The following is a 22,252-nucleotide window of genomic DNA, read 5'->3' as shown; positions in this document are numbered from 1 at the left end:
TTGGACTTTTTTTTTTTTCTTGAACTTTTTTCGTATTTTGCTGGCTAATTTTTTTCTCACCTCATTGTTTTTAAAATTTTTAGAATTTTTACCACTTGCTCCATCATAGACTATTATAGTTTCTCATTTTTATGTATTTTATTTATAGAGGATCCGGATCCTTATTGTTATTGTTTTTGCTGTGATATAGAATTGTTCAGAATAAACACATTTTGTAACTCGCACCCAGTTGTTATATATGTTATTGTACACTCAACTTTATTATATTTATTTGTTTTATTTTTCTATATTAACCCTTAAGGAGATTAAGGGGAGTCCTAGCCATATAAGGGATATAGTGTGAGACAGAATTTGCTTTTCTTTTTTACCTAAATCATATTAGATACTCAGTTAGGGAGTTGAAATGCTCCAGTGTGCATAAGTGGGGTTAAGTAGTTTGGGTTCCCTCTCTACAATCTCAGGTACAACAAATAAGATGCACGAGATACTTATCTGTGTTGTACAAACCAAGAGGGCAGACCACAACTTGAACATCTACCAGAAAAGAGCCATTCCCAATGGTACTTCCAGAAGTCACGTTCTGTTATCAAATAAACCAGCTAAAGAAGATATAATCACTTCTAAATGTTTCACTGACATCAAATGGCCATCAAACTGTAGAAAATCCATAATGAATTTAGCTGACTCTCTTCTCATTTTCAACTTCTTGATCAGGCTTGGGCAGCTGGAAATAAGTGAGTGTAGCAGCAGTACCAACATCTGAGCAAAATTCTCCACCACTTTTCACTGTTATGGTGTTTTTTTTACAATGAGTTTGTGTAATAGCTAAGAGCAACGGTACAAACAAGCAGTCTGTCTGCCTCTGGTGAGGGAATTATGATATTTTGCTCTCCTGTTAATTATATGTGTGGAAATAATGCTTACTTGTCTAGGTAGCTATACTACCAAGGGATACAAGGTTAGACATAAGCAGACTGTCAGTAGAGTAAAGATAATTTTATTTGGGAGCTCATTTGGGAGCTCAAACTCCTAGTTGCTACCAGTTTACCTGCCCATTGGAAGTCACATTTTTTTAAAAAATCAAATCTGGGTAGTAGTTTTACCTTGGAAAGCATGTAATGTGATCTAATGTGATCTAATGTGATCTATGTGTTTAAGAACAGCAGTAAAACATACTGCACTGTTAGAAAATGTGTCTCAATATTGGCCATACAATTAAGTATATATATATGTGTGTGTGTGTGTGTGTGTGTGTGTGTGTGTGTGTGTGTGTGTGTGTGTGTGTGTGTGTGTAAAATAAAAATCCATCAATCACTTTGCACCAAACAAGGCTAAAACATATGAAGTAAATGTTATTTTGCCATTACATCCTAACCAAAAAGGAGTTGCTGAAAAGTTTATTAAATCAAGTTATTTAGTAATGACATGAACAATTAATATGTTTGATTCCATGTTCATTCTTTTTTGTGTGCAATAGAAACTGCCTCTGAGAATAATTATGCATGAGTCACATAGAGAATGTCCAGCTTAAAAAAGTGTTGATCTATACTTTAATTAGTACTAATGTCAAATATAATACATTTGTAATCATTCACCCTTGTCCTAAGGGCTTGCTTAATTTATCTAACAGTTAATAATGTTGCATTTCTTACATTTAATAAGACAAACCACATTGTTGGATTTATTATTCTTTTGTTTATTGTTATAGCTTTCTGCTTCAGTGATAATAGCCTTTATTAATACACTTGAATATTTGCTTCTGTTCTGTATACAGAGTTCCTCCAGATTTTCTATATTAAACAGTTTATTGTTAAACATTGTAGATAGTCAAATGGGCAATTTTTGTTATTTTGAAAATACCTTAAAATGGTCAAGTTTAGTCACACATGTTTCCAAAACATCAATATATATATCTACATTTATAAAGCTGCGTATGCAGCTTTGGAGCTCCTTCAGTGCAGATTGACATGAGCGAGCTGGCAGCCAATAGTTAAGAAGCAGGACAGGAGTCATAAGACTGCTGCTTCCTAACCTTTACACCAGCTCTTAGCAGGCATATTAAAATCACCCTGGACAATGGCGCATGAACAGGGGGCGGCATTGCATGAGCAGCTGCTTGTGCAATGTTAAATGAGGGCAGCCTACTGCTACCCACTGGTTACTATGCTGGGTGAACATCGTTAAATGGGGCCCATAGCATTTAAAATAATGTACCACTAAAAGCTTGGGGGCAGATTTATCAAAGTGCAAACGGACATGTTCCGATGTAGTGATCATCTCTGCCGGACATTGATAAATGCCGACAGCATACACTGTAGACATTTATTAATGCACAAGCATTTCACTAGAAATGCTTGTGCAATGCCGCCCCCTGAACATTTGTGGCCAATCGGCCGCTAGCAGGGGGTTCAATCAACCCGATCGTATGCAATTGGGCGGATTGCTGTCCACCGCCTCAAAGGTGGTGGACAAGTTAAGGAGTACCGGTCTTAAGACCGCTGTTTCTTAACTCCTGTTTCCGGCCAGCCTGAAGGCTCGCACGGATACAGCTGCAAACAGTATCATTCGGAGCTTGATCAATTGGCCCCTTGGTCTGAAAAAAGTGACATACTTTTCTAGTAAAGGTTTTTCCAGCCTTAAACAGATGATAGTTTCAATTAAAAAGGAAAGGTATTATGAACATGTCTAATTGTGATAAATGCAATGTATTTTTATTTCTTAATCATCGTTTCATATGCTATGTTAGAGTGAACTGTGTGGACCACAATGCATATTAAATAAAGGAAAATATATTTACTTTCTTAAATTGGAAATGCATTTCAACAAACATTATACCCATAGATAAAATATTTAATATCCATAGGTAAAATACAAATTATCATAAATCGTGCTACTTCTCTAGTGAGTGTTTCATAAGACTGACAGATGTGATAAGGAGGAAATTAAACTGGATAAGCATTATTGAATTATTTTCTATATCTATTTCTACAGGGAGTGCAGAATTATTAGGCAAGTTGTATTTTTGAGGATTAATTTTATTATTGAACAACAACCATGTTCTCAATGAACCCAAAAAACTCATTAATATCAAAGCTGAATAGTTTTGGAAGTAGTTTCTAGTTTGTTTTTAGTTATAGCTATTTTTGGGGGATATCTGTGTGTGCAGGTGACTATTACTGTGCATAATTATTAGGCAACTTAACAAAAAACAAATATATACCCATTTCAATTATTTATTTTTACCAGTGAAACCAATATAACATCTCAACATTCACAAATATACATTTCTGACATTCAAAAACAAAACAAAAACAAATCAGTGACCAATATAGCCACCTTTCTTTGCAAGGACACTCAAAAGCCTGCCATCCATGGATTCTGTCAGTGTTTTGATCTGTTCACCATCAACATTGCGTGCAGCAGCAACCACAGCCTCCCAGACACTGTTCAGAGAGGTGTACTGTTTTCCCTCCTTGTAAATCTCACATTTGATGATGGACCACAGGTTCTCAATGGAGTTCAGATCAGGTGAACAAGGAGGCCATGTCATTAGATTTTCTTCTTTTATACCCTTTCTTGCCAGCCACGCTGTGGAGTACTTGGACGCGTGTGATGGAGCATTGTCCTGCATGAAAATCATGTTTTTCTTGAAGGATGCAGACTTCTTCCTGTATCACTGCTTGAAGAAGGTGTCTTCCAGAAACTGGCAGTAGGACTGGGAGTTGAGCTTGACTCCATCCTCAACCCGAAAAGGCCCCATAAGCTCATCTTTGATGATACCAGCCCAAGCCAGTACTCCACCTCCACCTTGCTGGCGTCTGAGTCGGACTGGAGCTCTCTGCCCTTTACCAATCCAGCCACGGGCCCATCCATCTGGCCCATCAAGACTCACTCTCATTTCATCAGTCCATAAAACCTTAGAAAAATCAGTCTTGAGATATTTCTTGGCCCAGTCTTGATGTTTCAGCTTGTGTGTCTTGTTCAGTGGTGGTTGTCTTTCAGCCTTTCTTACCTTGGCCATGTCTCTGAGTATTGCACACCTTGTGCTTTTGGGCACTCCAGTGATGTTGCAGCTCTGAAATATGGCCAAACTGGTGGCAAGTGGCATCTTGGCAGCTGCACGCTTGACTTTTCTCAGTTCATGGGCAGTTATTTTGCGCCTTGGTTTTTCCACACGCTTCTTGCGACCCTGTTGACTATTTTGAATGAAACGCTTGATTGTTCGATGATCACGCTTCAGAAGCTTTGCAATTTTAAAAGTGCTGTATCCCTCTGCAAGATATCTCACTATTTATGACTTTTCTGAGCCTGTCAAGTCCTTCTTTTGACCCATTTTGCCAAAGGAAAGGAAGTTGCCTAATAATTATGCACACCTGATATAGGGTGTTGATGTCATTAGACCACACCCCTTCTCATTACAGAGATGCACATCACCTAATATGTTTAATTGGTAGTAGGCTTTCGAGCCTATATAGCTTGGAGTAAGACAACATGCATAAAGAGGATGATGTGGTCAAAATACTCATTTGCCTAATAATTCTGCACTCCCTGTATATTATGTTTTCTTAGAAATGCAATAGGCAATGGATACTAACTAGTATAGTTTCTTGTGACAAAGTGCTAGGCAGAGTCATAGATGGGGTATATTTAGGACCCAGTGTTTTAAGAAATCATTCCCTTGATAATACAGACAGCCCCGGGGATATACTGTGTTTAAACTACTATGTTTAGTTATTGTGTATTATGGGTCAAGTATTCAGAAGAGAAGGGTGGGTAGTTTCTTAACTCTACTATCGGTGTGATTGAGGGTCCATTTTGTTTTTTTCTGGGTTCTCTCTAAGGAATAAATTCTAAAATGGTCTCTGGGCTGGTGAGCTTCTATAAGAATGCAAGCCAGTCATTCTATTTCCCTGGTGGAATTATATAATGCCATTTTTTACACTGCAAACAGGGTGTCTTGCTAAGGGGCGTATATTGCATTTTCGCATGGGAAAGAGATACATACATTACAAAAGTGAAAAATGAAAATCGTAATGTCAAAATTATACAAGACAAAAATAATTTAACCATTCACAAAAAAATATGCAGGATAAAATTATATTGTTAAGGTGAATCAAAAATCGCAAAACAAAATTGTTCCTCAATGTATTTTGTCAAAAACGTAACATTTGTAGGTAAATTAAACAGGAATAAATAGTAAAAACTATGCACAGCATAAATTGTAATTTAAAGGGACAGTCAAAATTAAACTTTTATGATTCAGATAGGGCATACAATTGTAAACAACTTTCCAATTTACTTTTATCATCAAATTTGCTTTGTTCCCTTGGTGGTATTTTTGAAAAGCTATAAAATGATTTCTAAACCGTTGAAAACTGCCTCTTAGCTCAGAGCATTTTGAAAGTTTTTCACAGTTAGACAGTACTAGTTCATGTGTGTCATATAGATAACATTGTGCTCACTCCAGTGGAGTAATTTAGGAGTCTGCACTGATTGGCTAAACTGCATGTCTGTCAAAAGCACTGAGATAAGGGTCTGCAGAGGCTTAGATACAATGTAATCACAGAGGTAAACAGTATATAAACATAAAAGTTTTGGTTATGCAAAACTGGGGAATGGGTAATAAAGGGATTATCTATCTTTTTAAACAATAAAAATTCTGGTATAGACTGTTTCTTTAAGTACAATGGCTGTGCAAAAAAGGCAAGAAAATTGTACTATAACGTACAAAATTGTTGTTGTTGTTTCGTAAAATGGGCAGACCATGGCGTTACTTGGGCATGTATGAAATTTTCTCTCAAATCCCAGAGTAATTCTATAAACACCTCCATTGCAAACTTTAACCTAGCAAAGAGCTCTCATTATTTGTATGGGATACATCTCACCACTCACAGGGACAGCCCGCTTTTTAATAGATTTTCATGAGGGCTGCCCATGAGAGTGTTGTCGTGGAAAACCATGTCAAGATTTGCAAACTTTATAGACTCATACCCTGAGTTACTGTAGCGATCGTATCCAGCAGACATAGATAAATGCATACAATGCAGGCATTAATAATTGCTAAAGCAGTTCTGGTTAACTGTTTGTGCAAAGCCGCTCCCTGCAGATTTGCGACCAATAGGCCGCTAGCAGGGGGTATCAATCAACCCGATCATATGCGATCGGGCGGATTGCTGTGCGTCACCTCAGAGACAGTGGACGAGTTAAGGAGAGGCAGTCTTAAGACCACTGCTTTTTAACTCCGGTTTCCGGTTAGCCTGAAGGCTCGTGCGGAACCAGAGGCATTGGCCAATACGGGGGTTCGTAAATTGGCCTCAATGAGTATAATTAAGATAACCTGGAGTGTGCTGAGGCTATAAAGGTCTCAGCAATGAGGGGTTTTGGGGTGGTGTGTAAAATAAATTGGTGCCGTGCAATACACTGGAATGAGCCAGTATTAAACAGACTGTTGCTATTTTTCTGGATTATATGCTAAAAACTCTCCATTTTGTTTTGATGGATTTCTGCTGTGAACTACAAATAAACAGGTTGCAGGCCTTTTAAACTTCCCATCAGTTTTGGACGTGTTTTCCTTAAACCCCAGAGGGCTATGCAGGTAAGTTCAAGGCAGTGAGGCAATCTGTTACATTTAGTTGAGTTTGCAGGCCCTGCATTGGGGAAGCCTGTTGATTTGATAGCAAACTAGCAATTTGCAAAATAGGGGAAGTTGTGAATGCTTTACTGCAAGCTACAGCTACACAGCAGCAGGCTACAGTTACAGAGCAACAAGTCATAAATGCATAGAAAGAGAATATGGCAGCTTTGCAGCAACTAGCAATTGCCCAAAAGACAAATGCAAATACCATGATTCATCAAGTTGTGGCATCTCAAACAGAAGCAAACCATGTGCTCAGAGAGGAGCAGCAACAGGCTACAAGCACTATACAGCAAGAGATTCAGGCATTTGTAAATGGGTTAACTGGAATCCCTGAAGAAAAACACCCAGAGGCCAAGATGATCTGTGCCAGCTGTTACCTTCAGAAGATGATCCCGGCAGATTATGTTGACCTTTTGGCATTTTAACAGACTACTGAGAGAGAAGGATGGCTAACAAGTTAATGGGCAAACATACTGGTGCTTTTTTTAAGTGGAGAACCCAAGAAGGCCTTTTAAGATTTAGAGCCCGAAAAAACAGGGGACTACTTCAAGTTGAAAGCTGAGATCATGGCAAGGCTGGGAGTGGTTATAGCAGTGCATGCCCAAAGATTTTATCATAGACCTTCTACCCAAAGAGACCAATCCCATCTTAGATGTTTGATCTAATACATCTTATTCTCATTTGGCTGCAACCACAGGTTAATTCTTCCAGCAATATTGTAAAACTCTTTATGATAGACCAGTTTCTGAGACAATTATCTGCTAGCATGCCACAATGGGTCTGTCAAAGTGATCCCCAGTCTGCAGATCAGTCTGGTGTAAAGATACATTGCTATGGAGGCAATCAGGGGCCTGCTCAATCAGAGTTAATGCAGAGAGTGAGAAATCAAGATGTTGTAAAACCTGGTAAGATTGTACTGGGTTTGAGGAACACTGAGGAACATAGGGCATACCCTCAGAGACCCTGTATCTCTACTCCCAGGAGTGTTAATCTTTTAAAAGTATCTAGATGGGGACTGAATATGTTTTAACATTTTTTTATTGTAATAAACTGGGTCATAATGTCCCTTAATTTATGAACCTATGCAATGCAGCATGGGTAATACTGGTGGACAAAATTAATGTATGTATGTTAAAGAAAAGGAACAGTCTAGTCAAAGTTAAACTTTCATGATTCTGATAGGACATGCAATTTTAAACAACTTACCAATTTATTTTTATCATCAAATTTGCTTTGTTCTATAGGTATTCTTTGTTGAAAGCTAAACCCAGGTGTGTCCATGTGCTAATTCCTAAGCTTTTGAAGGCCGCCTCTTATGCCAGTGCATTTTGACAGTTTTTCACAGCTAGACAGTGCTAGTATGTGTGCCTTATAGATAACATTGTGCTCACTTCTGTGGAGTCAACAAAGAACTGAAATAAGGGGTCAGTCTGCAGAGGCTTAGATACAAGGTAATCTCAGTGGTAAAAGGTATATTAATATAACTGTGTTGGTTATGCAAAATTGAAAAATAGGTAAAAAGTCTGGAGTAGACTGTCCCTTTAAATAGAATCTGCTATCACAAATTACTCTCAAAATCCCCAGAAATATTATGCGATTGTGAATGACAAATTATTAAATTCAGGTAGTATGGCTACACTGGTAGCAAAATTCCTTCCACCTGAATCAGAAATTGATCGATTTTAGAATATTGGTATTATTTGTGATTACTGTAGCGTGCATAAGCGAAGCTGGGTCAAAAATATCCCTTACAGCCAGTACCTCAGGATGCGAAGAAACTGTACACATGACAAGGACTATATAAAAGAAGTAGACATACTTGATAGTAAATTTATAGCTAAGGGTTATGATGGTAAACTCCTGAAGGAAGCAAAAGAGAAAGCTTTTAAAAGGAATAGAGCTGATTTAATTTCATTAGACTCTAAACCTATTCATAATAGAGAGGCTAATGATGTGACATCTGTTAGGTTCATAACAACCTACAATGAAAGTGCCAATAAAATCAAAGGCATTCTTAACAAACATTTGTCCATCTTAAAAGCAGATCCGCTATTGGGTACCCAGATCGGTAACATACCATTGACTACTTTCAAAAGGGGTAGAAATGTAAAGAATTATTTAGCCCCCAGTAAATTGAGGACACATTTTGCAGACAAAAAACAAGGAGGGTGCTTCTACTAATTGGTTGGTGGGCAGCAAAGGTACTAGGAAATGTGGCAAAGCACAATGTATTATGTGTGGCCACATTAATAAGTCTTCCTCATTCCATAATACCGACCACTCTGTGAGATATGAGATTAACGTTAGAAGTAGTTGTAATACGACTTTTATAGTATATCTATTAGAATGTGGGTGTGGCCTATTTTATGTAGGCCGCACTAAAAGGAAAGTAAAGAGGAGATTTTACAAACATGTATATAATATTAAAGATAAATTCATCAAACACAGCGTATCAAGACACTATATGGAATGTCACAATTGTGACCCCTCCAGTCTGAAAATACAAGTTATAGATTGGTTCCCCCCAAAGAAAGGCATAGATTGTTAAAATTACGAAAGTTGGAAACATACTGGATCTAGAAATTGAAATGTTTACAACCTCTAGGACTTAACATCGATATAGATGTTGCAGCGTATATGTAGGGTAACATGTAGAATAGAGTTATCTTTTATATATTTTTTATTATGTTTTTATGGTAGTGATGAAACATTGTTATGTATATATGTATATTGCCCAATTGTATTGTATTTTTCCAAACTGAAGGAAAGTTTCTAACTGGACTATTATGATGTTGTAAAAGGTGAGGTGGTTTTTACCTGTCAACTCCCCCCCTCCCCCCACTCGATTGGTCCGTTAGCGGCTTAAATAGAAGCATACCCTGCTCCTATGTAGATCTTCGGAAAGTAGCGAGTATCTTACAGTGCTTAATCAAATGACCTATAGCTACTTAACAGAATGGGTCCCTAGCTACCCATAATGCATAAAAGATACACAGAATAAAAGGCTGAAGGAGCGCCTAATCAAAGGCAAGGGCTAAGAATAATAAAAAACTACATATATATATATGAGTTGTAACTTAATAATAATTCTTCCTTTATATTTATAATCGTTTCAGTTTTAATTATCAATAGTGACTTCTAAAATAGGCTGTTAGCCTGATCTTCATATTCATTTTATTAACTTAATAACATAACCATATGCTTTGATCTTCACACAAAGTTTCAGACACCTTTTAGAAATTGGTGATAGATTATCCACTATAGGCATTTGGTGTTATATGCTTAGCCTGTCCAATTGGTTATAAATACAGTTGTACTTATTTAGTTATGCATATATTTTTTATTTTTTTATCTATTTTTTCTTGTAGATACACTTTATCCTTGTTTATAGGGGATATATATATATATATATATATATATATATATATATATATATATATATATATATATATATGAATATAACCATTAATTTGGCTACTATTAATTATTTCATTTTATTGTATCAATATATATTTTGATCATATTATTCAGTTAATGATCTTTTTTAGCCATGTTCCACAAGGATGTATCATCATGATACCAATTTATACATTTTAGCATTTTTTTACTTTTTATCTTTTCAATTAGATATCACTTTTAATATACCTTTGAATTTTAACCACAATCTCTGTTGGATCTATGTAATCATGTTTGTAAATCATTACAAACATAAAGTCGATCTTTCCATATATCGTAAACCGGATGATAAACAAAAGGAGACGTTATTATATATCCGTTAGCTAACCGGAAGTGCGCGTCATACCTACATCCGGTTTGACGAAACAAACAACTTCCGGTTAGAATCTATACCAGCGGCAATGGGTAAATACCTCTGATAAATCACTCAAGGGATCACATAAAGTTTTATGATATTTTGGGCAACATTTTTTCATAGATATTTGGGCAATGAAATTAAAAACTAAAGATTAATAACCAAGGGCATTAAAGAATTAGGATTCTTTCCCAATTTACCATATCCGGATCAAAGAGTCAGGAGATCCGGTATATCACTTCCGGTTACAACGGACATGAATTTCTTTGGCGCCAAAGATCCAACATCTGTGATTGGTTACATAAAGGTATATAAGGGCTTACTCACCAAACCATATACTAGTCTTGAAAAAGGCCCTATAGTGGGCCGAAACGTGTTGGCAATATATGGTGAGTTATATTTCAATTATTTTGTTATATATTGTAAACAGTACAGTGCTATGTTATTATTTCTTGTTCACAGGATTTGAGGATCTTCACATTTTTTTTTCTTTTTCTTTGGATACACAATTTTAGTAATCGGATTCACTATTATTGAACACTGTTTTTCTGACCAGTATCAGTTACTAGGGTTTTTTAATTTTTATATAATTATTTTTGTATTTTGGGTATTTTGTATTTTGGATACAAATAGCTATATTTTGGCTCATAATATACTTTTTTTGGTTCTTAAGAGATTTTTTTTTTCACCATTTTTTTCACAAATTGACATCATTTTTTTTTTTTTTATCTTCTTTGTTCTCACTGGATTTTTTCGAATACAATATCACTATAGTGGATTTTCATTTTTATTTTTTTTTGCACATGTTTTCACATTAACTGTTGCTTTGTACAGAGCACACATCTGTCAGTCCTTCCAACGCTCTACTTCATCTGTTGTTTTTTTATATTGTAATGTTTTAATATTGATACATTTTTTAGTCTTGGATCCATGCATACATCTGTAAATTTGTCACAATTTATGAAGTTTTGTCACCAATATGTGTTATTAAATGTGTAAATTATTCAATTTTAAATCTTAGACAATTGTTTCGCAAATCAACTTTATATTTTCAGTTTTTTATTATTCTTAGCCCTATGTAGATCTTCACTTTTTTCCCTTGAAAAAGCCCGGTCGGAACCCGGGAGAAATGCGTTGGGTTATATCATCTGGATAATAGATGTATACTTGTGCTTATTTGCTTGCTGTTCAGTGATACAGCAGCCCTTACCGAATATCACCCTGAGGTTTGTACACTGGGTGTGCGTTAGGGTGTTTCACACACTGATCCGGAGAGGAGCTCTTGCGGCCCGCTTATACAGTGATTTGTTTTATATGCTGATTTTAATCATACATCCTGTAAGTGTGATTTTACTATTTGCGCAGTGCGCTTGTCAATAAAATCCACTTGATGAGAGTGCGCTTTTCTGTTTTTTGTCTTGCATGTGTATCCGTACAACTGAGTGGAGAGAACTCAGTCTCAACTAAGCGGCACCTGTGGAAAACATCCATCTGCAACAACATACGGACATTTACCGTTATAGTACTACAGCGGATATTATTCACCGCCGGGATACGAAACTAAGGATCTACCTGTGACTTATCTATTGTAGTTGCAAAGTTTACATTGAGGTACTCTTGCTGCTATTTCAATATGGGGGATATATCACACATCACAGCTAAAGACTGGTCATTCGCACTGGTATCTAAACCGGTTCATATACTTATAACGTAATTTTGTGTTTTGTACTAACTATCAATCTACTTGAGATATATATTTCTATATAACCTATACAACATATATTATTGAAAGGTGTTGCCATATTGACTGTACTTCTGATATATAGTTATTCTAGAAATCTGGGAATTTTAGCGCAGTTTTTTTTTCTATATGTATATTTGTGTTCATGGGGACAAACGTGAATATCTCAAAACAATGGTTGAAAGTCCCTATAATATAAATTATAGAGTTGGTGTGGTAGATAATTTAGCCAAGGAAAACTGTTTGGAAGAGGTTTTCCTCATTTTTCAGATTTATGGGAATCCTCTGAGAAAGTAACTCATGGTGGTGATGCTTGTTCTGGAAAATGTATTTACAAAAATGTGAGGAACAACATTCAGAGACAACAGAAATGTTGCGGCATGTTCCTGATTTAGTAGGAGAAGGCACAGAACAAAGAAATGAAGAACCAAGTGGCAATTAGGAACATAGCAGTAGACTACCAGAGCTAGATGTCTGTTTTGTTAACCATAGAAAAGCACAATGGGAAGACCCCAGTCTGGTAAAAGCTAGAAACAATATTTAGGTTTCTAACAACACTTTTGTACAGCCAGGTAGGGTCCTTTCATATCCTTATTTTGAGGTTGTAAATGATTTGATTTACAGAGTTGATATAAAAGACAATTATACTGTATATTAAAACAGCTGCTAGTTCCTCACACAAAGAGTTCTAACTAAATTGTACACATAGCCATATACTGGGAGGACATTTAGGTATTGAGAAAACAAGAGAAAGAATCCTACAAATGTTATATTGTCCTGGAGTTTTTGTTTTAATATCTGATTGTTGCTCATCAATGTATATCTCCTTTTTAAGGCATACCATAGTTCTCTAGTGCCATTACCTATGATAGAGGTGCCATTTGAAAGAATTGCTATGGACTTAGTAGATCCACTGGTAATATCAGTAAGGGGGCACCAATATATACTGGTAATTTTATGCCACAAAATACCCAGAAGCAGTAACATTATGTAACATATCTGCTAAGTTAATAGCAAAAGAACTAGTGTTAATGTTTAGTAGGGTTGGTTTCATGCTTCTTTATACTACATGACATCCCGAGGACAACTCGATAGTCTAAGAAACTTGGAAACAAGAATCTAACCCATACCGCAGTGTTGTTTAGAACAAAGGCCAGATGCAGGATAGAATGGCAGCTGTCATGCCTAAAGTAAAGGAACATATACAGAAAGTCCAAGAGGCCCAGAAGTCTAGCTATAAAAGGAATTCTAGACTTATAGTTTTTCACCCAGGAGACTGGGTGCTTGTCCTCGTTCCTACAGTAGAGAACAAGTTCTTGCTTCTTGGCACAGCCTATATGAGATTATTGAACATGTTAGTAGGTAAATTATAATGTGAGACAACCAGTGTGAAGTAAACCAGAGCAGATGTATCATATTAACCTACTGAAGCCTTGGAAGGGCAGAGAGGTTTTAGCCACTACAGCAGGTAAAGATCCTGAGATAAATATTGCAGAAACACTGTCCCCCCTTCAGAAACAGGAAGTTAGGGATTGTATTAGAAGGAATAAGGATGTGCTTTCTGTGGTGCCTGGTAGGGGTAATATTCTTAAATAGGATATTGCTTCTGAACCAGGTGTAAGAATAAATCTTAAACCTTATATAATCCTCAAAGCCAGGAGGAAAGCTATTAGTGTTGAAATTAAGAAAATGTTGAAACAACATTATTAAGGAGTCACAAAAATTAGTGGAATCGTTCTATTGTTTTGGTACCAAAGCCTTATGGTCATTAAGATGTTGTAATGTCTACCATAAATTAAAGTGTGTAAAAATGTTATGCTTATCCAAAGACCAGGGTTGATAAACCAGGGATGACTTCACAAAAAGCTGTTGGCTAGTTCTCCTAACTGGCCGTGCAAAGGAAAAGACAGCCTTTTGAACATCAGATAATTTCTTTTAATATAAACTGTTACCATTTGGTTTACATGGTGCCCATGCTACTTTTCAGAGATTGAAGAATATAATTCTTAAATACCACAGTTGTTAGGCCATAGAAAATTTGGATGATGTAGTCATTCACAGTGCAAATTGGGACTCACGTCTTCCAAAAGTGCAGGTAGTTATGGATTTTATTATCTTGTTTGGGCTAACAGCTAATCAGTACAATAGTTTTGGAAGAGGGAGAATACCTGAGTTATTCAATTGATAGGGGTCTGGTAAAGCCCCAAACAGCAAAAATAGAATACAAAATTGGTCTTGCCCACTCACTAAGAAACAAGTCAAGACATTTTTGGGGTTAATTGGATACTATAGGAGGTTTATTCCAGACTTTGTTACAATTGATGGCCCTCTTACTGACCTTAGAAAGGCAAAAGCTCCACTGATGTTAACATTGTCTTCAGAATGTGAACAAGACTTTATAAATTTGAAGACGGTTTGTGTATACAAGCTGTCCTAGTAACCTCTGATTTTTCTAAGAATTTGCTGTACAGGCAGATGCTTCTGAGATTAGTTCGGGAGTGGTATTATCTCAGGAAATTCTATCTAAATAGGAAATTTTCTCCCTAACAGAAAAATGACTTCTATAGTTGAGAGAGTGTATTGCCATCAAATGGGTATAAGAATCTTTAAGGTATTATCTCCTAGGACATATATTCAAGTTTGTGGATGAATATAAATCAATCCTTAGATTACAAGCTTAAAATTTTACTGTTAAACATAGGGCTGGGGATAAACATGGAAATGCTGATAGCATGTCCTGACTTCATTCGTTTATGTCCAGGCTTGATCATCCCACAAGGTCCTAAGGGGAGGATATGTGACAGAGTGCTAGGCAGAGTTGTGGTTGGGATCTATTTAGGACCCATTGTTTTAAGAAACATTAATATGTTAGATAATAGAGGCAGTTCAAAGGAAAGACTGTGTTCAAGCTAATCTTTTTAGTTATTGTGTATTATGGGTTCCCTGGGGTGGAGTATTTGTAAGAGAAGGGTGGACTTATTCTCCTCCCTACTATCAGGGTTATTGTATATATAGGATCCAGTGAAGGTTTTTATTAGGTTTATGTTAATAAATCTGATTAACCCCACCTGGAGTGTGCTGAGGTTATAAAGGTCTTGTTAAGTCAGTAATGAGAGGGGGTTGTTATTGTGGTAAAAGAAATTGCTGCAAAGCAATACACTGGAATGAACAAGTGTTAAACAGACTGATGCTATGTTTCTTCATTATATGCTGATAAATTAATAAATATCACAGAATTGAAAAAGGACCAGTGAGTGATTCCATTGCTTTGTGTGTGTATATATATATATATATATATATATATATATATATATATATATATATATATATATATATATATATATATATATATATATATATATATATATATATATATATACATGCAGTATACTGTATATACTTTAGACAATAAAAGTAAAAGGACACTTAGAAAACATGACATTTCCATCCCAGGATGCCACATGACTCAGGAAACAACAGGATTCTGCAAGACTCAGACAGCAGTATTCCAGTCAGACAACACAGGATGCAGACTTGACAACAGGAACAGAGCATAAACTACCAGACATGTTGACTGCAAAAGTATTTCCTTAGGGAGGCCATCACCGAAGTGGATAGAGTACTTTAAAGTATGCCAAGTGTCTGCTGGAGTGGTGTAAAGCATGACACTGCTGGACTCTGAAGCAGTGGAAATTTGTTCTCTGGAGTGATGATTAATGCTTCTCTATACGGTTTTCTGAAGGAAGAATATGGGTGTGGCCTATGTCAGGAAAACACTACCTGCCAGAATGCATAGTGCCTGCTGTAAAGTGCCAATTCAGTGCTTGTCAACTAAGGAAGGTATCTGGAGGTCTGAAAGAGGGTGCACATTCCTTAAGGTGTTGGGGCAAGATAGTTGGAATACAGAATTACAGGGGTACAGCAGTGACGTTATGGTGTAAAACTGCTGCATCTTAAGACCAGACCTTTCCTACTTGACTCGAAAGTATTTGGAATATCATTGTACAAGATACGCTCAGACACACAACCAAAGTATCTGAGCTAATATCTAAAAGTGCCTATACAAAAAATATATAAACAAAGTATATATATATATATATATATATATATATATATATATATATATATATATATATATATATACACACACACAACAATAAAATACTAATGATAATATAAAATAAAAGTGTCTACAATCAACAAATAAGTTAAGTTATTTTTAAAGACACAGTCCAATAATGTACCAAAGTCCTTTAGATTCAGGAGATATCAATCAATGTCAAAGTACCAAAGCACATTCAGGCAGCTCTTCTTGTAATGTCACGCCAGACAAAGAAGACTCTATGATAGAAAAGATAGAAGGTGCCACCTAGTGGCGCCTTCTATCTTTTGTATCATATTTGGAATATCAAATACAATTGATTGCATAATGGTATGATCATCATGGCCCAGTGTGGCATATTTATAAAGTACTTATTTAGGTGAGGAGAAATTATGCTAGCCCTACTGGGGTGGTCTTTTATTAACTGGGTTTTAGTTCTTATGATAGAATGGGTGGCCCATGAATCAAGATATTTAAATACATCCAGCAGTAAAAGAAAGACAAAAGGAGCAATGATCAAAGGAAAGTAGAATTCTCCAAGCACAACCTTAAAAATCTGAAGGGAGAGGAAGAGGAGGAAGGATCTCCTATTGAATAGTTTCATGTTCTTGCCTTTCTCTTAGTGGATAGACTGCTATTAAACCAATTGTCTAGAATCCAATCCTGCTTACGTGTTGTTAAGAGGTACATGGGAGAAAAGATGTATAAAGCAGTAGTGTGGTACATATTACAGGTGGCAGCAACTTGCTGCTTGTCTTTTAACCTGTTTGTCTTTAAAATTCCTGTAGCTTAGTTTCTATATTTAGGGCCTCACTTAAATAAATTTCTGGTGAGGCTTTAAGCCTATATTAGATAAATTGGCCTCTTGGGTGAGGTTTGCTGTGAGGTGTGGGTCTGAAAGTTCTTTGGCTTTATTCTTATATTACCGGTACTACTTTCTCATTTGTGGGATAAGGCCTAGTTGCACTGCAAGGTCAGTAAGTTTCAAATTGTATTTACTGTATGTCTGAGATGGTGGAGTGTATAGGGTAAGTGATAGGATGGAAGATGTGGTGGAGGAAGAGATTGGGCCAGCAATGGATAGAGTTATAATGGCAAATTAAATCAATCCTGCAGCTGCTTAATTTAAAAGAACTTTATTCATTGTTTCAGATTTTGGCCCCTATTTATGAAAGTCTGGCGGACCTGATCCGACAGTGCGGATCAGGTCCGCCAGACCTCGCTGAATACAGCGAGCAATACGCTCACCATATTCAGCATTGAACCAGCAGCTCACAAGAGCTGCTGGTGCAACGTCGCCCCCTGCTGACTCGTGGCCAATTGGCCATCAGCAGGGGGGTGTCAATAAACCCGATCATACTCGATCGGGTTGATGTCCGGCGATGTCTGTCTGCCTGCTCAGAGCAGGTGGACAGGTTATGGAGCAGCGGTCTTTGTGACCGCTGCTTCATAACTGCTGTTTCTGGCGAGCCTGCAGGCTCGCCAGAAACATGGATCATCAAGCTCCATAAGGAGCTTGATAAATATGCCCCATTGTGTCCAAAGAAAACCAGCAACGTTTTGGGCTTAAGCCCGAACCTTTGCTGACTTTCTTTGGACCCAATGTCAAGATGAATTAATTAAGGTCTTTTAAATTAAGCAGCTGCAGGATTTATATCATTTGACTTTGTGCATTTTGTCTTGGTCAGCCACCTCCAAGTTACTGCTACTTTACAGTGCTGTTTCCAAACAAATTATTTTATTATAATGGACCAGAAATAGTAAAGATTAATCACAGCGGGAAGATTACAGATATGGTTAATATGATATTTAACAGCTGTGGTTAAAAAAAAATAACAGCCAGCCATCAGAAAACACATTTAGAATATATATATTTAAGTTATCAGGTTGGTAAAAAAGAAATCTGCTGTTCGATTTATTAACAACCCACATTATTTATAAAAAAATATGGTGGTAAATAATAATGACAGTTCTGCCATATTGTTGTCCTTCTCCAAGGTACCAGCTCACACTTACGGCTTAAGCCCCTCTATAGCCATCTAGCAATGTCCATGATGTCCATTCATACAAACTGTGATCAGCTTAGTTAATCATTCTGTGATTTGCAATTAGATTATGTGGCAGAAGTAGCGTGCAATGCATGGAAGAACATTTGATATGAGGTCCCCCTGGAACATGAGAGGATAAAACTGACTGGAAAAAAAGACATCTGCTATACCGCCATGTATTGATGAAACCATGAACAGTCAGGCAAATGTTATTGTGTCTAATTGTTTTTTTTATCCATTTGTTGCTGCTCTTTCTTTCATTTTCCTTCTGGTAGATTTTTATAATTTATATTCACAAACTGTGGCAGACAGGACAAGCATAATTAGTCAGAAACATGACAGATGGGATGATATCACTGTGCTTGGACAGTATTTTGGCTAATGGTCTAAGAAATATATGCCGGATACTCTTTGATATATAGCCAGTAATAAGCAACTGCGGCAATTGACTGTCATAAATTAAATATTTTGTTCAAAACTATTTTTTGAAACACATGTAGCAACATGTTTATAATTTTTTTTTTAGGAAAAAGAATATCAAAGAAGTGTTGCAAGTATTTCCTAAAGCTTATTGTAATACAGATTCAGCTTAAATGGACATAAAACCCACATTTTTTCTTCCATGATTCAGATAAAGGGGCCTATCTAGCAAGCTCCAAAAGGAGCTTGATGGCCCGTGTTTCTGGCGAGTCTTCAGGCTCGCCAGAAACAGCAGTTATGAAGCAGCGGTCACAAAGACCGCTGCTCCATAACCCTGTCCGTCTGCTCTGAGCAGGCGGACAGGAATCGCATCAATTCAACCCGATCGAGTATTATCGGGATGATTGACACCTCCCTGCTGGCGGCCCATTGGCCGCGAGTCATCAGGGGGCGGCGTTGCACCAGCAGCTCTTGTGAGCTGCTGGTGCAATGTTAAATGCGGATCAGGTCCGCAAGACCTTTGATAAATAGGGGCCATAGAATACAATTTTAAACTTTTCAATTTACTTCTATTATATAATTGTCTTCATTCTCTTGGTAATCTTTTTTGAAGAAAAAGCAATGCACATGGGTAAGCCAATAACATGAGGCATATATATGCAACCACCAATCAGCAGCTCTTGAGCCTACCTAGGTATACTTTCCAACAACGGATACCAAAAGAACTAAACAAATTAGATAATAGTAAGTAAAATGGAATGTTATTTAAAGGGACACTGAACCCATTTTTTTTCTTTAGTGATTCAGATAGAGCATACAATTTTAAGCAACTTTCTAATTTACTCCTATTATCAATTTTTCTTTGTTCTCTTGCTATCTTTATTTGATAAAGAAGGCATCTACGATATTTGTTTGGTTCAGCACCCTGGAAACCACTTGTTCATTGGTGGATGAATTTATGCACCAATCAGCAAGAACAATCCAGGTTGTTCACCAAAAATGGGCCGGCATCTAAACTTACATTCTTGCATTTCAAATAAAGATACCAAGAGAATGAAGAAAATTTGATAATAGGAGTAAATTATAAAGTTGCTTAAAATTGCATGCTCTATCTAAATCACAAAAGAAAAAATGTGGGTTCAGTGTCCCTTTAAAATTGCACGCTCTCTCTGAATCATGAAAGCAAACATTTGGGTTTCATGTACAGTTAAATTTTGAACTGTTGATACATAAGAAAAAATATATGAATATATATATATATATATATATATATATATATATATATATATATATATATATATATATATATATTATACAAAACTAACAGCACCAGCCCAAACATGCAATATAATTTACCTACATCACTCTGTTATTATCAATTTCCAGAGTGATGGTGCAGTTTGATAGAAACCATTTATATTAAAAGAAATAAGAAAATGGAAATTACTTAAGATAGTAACCTCCCAAGTCTATCATCACCTGCACTGGTAATATCAATCAATTATAGACTCTAGTGGAATGACACCCCCTGAACAAAATCACAGAGAGCGATCACTATTGAACAAAATTTGTTCTAGAGAGCTATGAAGAGGCTCTCCAAACAAAACTATATCTACAGATATGTAAATATGCAAATAAACCATCCAAAAATATGCATTAAGAAAATAATACAGAATTTTAAACTATTAGCAAGGTGTAACATACTGCCCTAGTGACCGGTCACTGAAATGAAAAAACTCCCGGGAGTAAAAAAACGGGGAGTAAATATATATGGTTATTTTATTTTTATATTCCAGGGTATAAATGTGCCTTTAATTGAAGGGTTATTTCCAAAATTTCCAATATACATCTTCCTCACTTCTGCAATTTATGTTACCTATAATTTTATGTAATACATGGCGCATAGCCAGAGGGAAATCACACGCCAGATGAAGCCCACAAAGCACAGACAGTGCAGGGTAAAACACGTGTAGCGGTCTTTTTCTTTGAACTTGGGGGATGGCAGCTGACCCCCAGTGATGTGCATACTGCACCTAGTTCCAGAAGCTGAATGTAAATGAGCGGAATAAACAGACCCCGCAGGACACTTTGGAACAACAGCAACCTATTGCAAATACGGGCCAGCTTTGTGAGTATTGTTTAATGCTGGATTTTCCCCAGAGGATCGGACGCCTGATTTACAGGTACAGAGCAGTACACAGTCGTCCTTGGAGTGTCAATAAAGGGGTTTATGAAACCATAAAAACCTTACACATAATAATAGGCTCAGAAGAATACAATAACATATAGGTATTCTAGTGATAAAGTGTTATATGTAAAATAATGGGCCGAAGGGAAAGTGGATATAGAAGCAAGTCTCACACTGAAATACACACAGATAAAGGCCAAGAAGAAACTAATTTGGGACTTTATCCTTATTCGGACACTAAGGGGTTAATCATATGGTAGTCATATTAACTTGATTTAGCTCACATTTAGGCATATAATGGATACTGCAAGAATCGGGGACCTTTTTGGAAATAACCCTGCAATTAAAGGGACATATATACCCTGAAATTTAAAAATAAAATAACCATATATATTTACTCCCCATTTTTTACTCCTGGGAGTTTTTTTCATTTCAGTGACCGGCCACTAGGGCAGTATGTTACACCTGGCTAATAGTTTAATTATATTTTTGGATGGTTTATTTGCATATTTACATATCTGTAGATATAGTTTTCTTTGGAGAGCCTCTTGATAGCTCTCTAGAATAAATATTGTTCAATAGTGATCTCTCTCTGTGATTTTGTTCAGGGAGTGTCATTCCACTAGGGTCCATAATTGATTGATATTACCAGTGCAGGTGATGATAGACTTGGGAGGTTACTGTCTTAAGTAATTTCCATTTTCTTATTTCTTTTAATATATATGTATGTATATATATATATATATATATATATATATATATATATATATATATATATATATATATATATATATATATATATATATATATATATATGTATATGTATATATATGTATATGTATATGTATGTATATGTATATATGTATATGTATGTATATGTATATATATATATATATGTATATGTATATATATGTATATGTATATATATGTATATTAATTTATATGTATGTATATGTATATATATATATATATATGGGACAGAAAGCGAAAAAAGTGGTAGAAGGCGCTAGACTGAGGGGGTGGAAAAGAGATATAGGAGAAAATCTAATCTCAATCTAGAAGGTAGAATCCCCCGGGAGCAAAAAACCAACCATATAGCAGCTATCCCTTGGTGAGCAGAGAAGCAATTGTGCTGGCCGAGAAGAACAAGGAATCCCCGGCTGGCACAGTGCTTATCCCCCTGTGTAAATATGTATCTGAAGAGGCTATGATAAGGGATATGATAGCGCTGGTTGTTAGGAGACAATGTAAAACACAATTAATATGTGTGACTAGATGCCAATTATAATACAGAATACACAGCAA

Source organism: Bombina bombina, chromosome 5 (assembly GCF_027579735.1).
Source record: "Bombina bombina isolate aBomBom1 chromosome 5, aBomBom1.pri, whole genome shotgun sequence".
NCBI lineage: Eukaryota > Metazoa > Chordata > Amphibia > Anura > Bombinatoridae > Bombina > Bombina bombina.
This window is presented reverse-complemented; position numbering follows the sequence as displayed.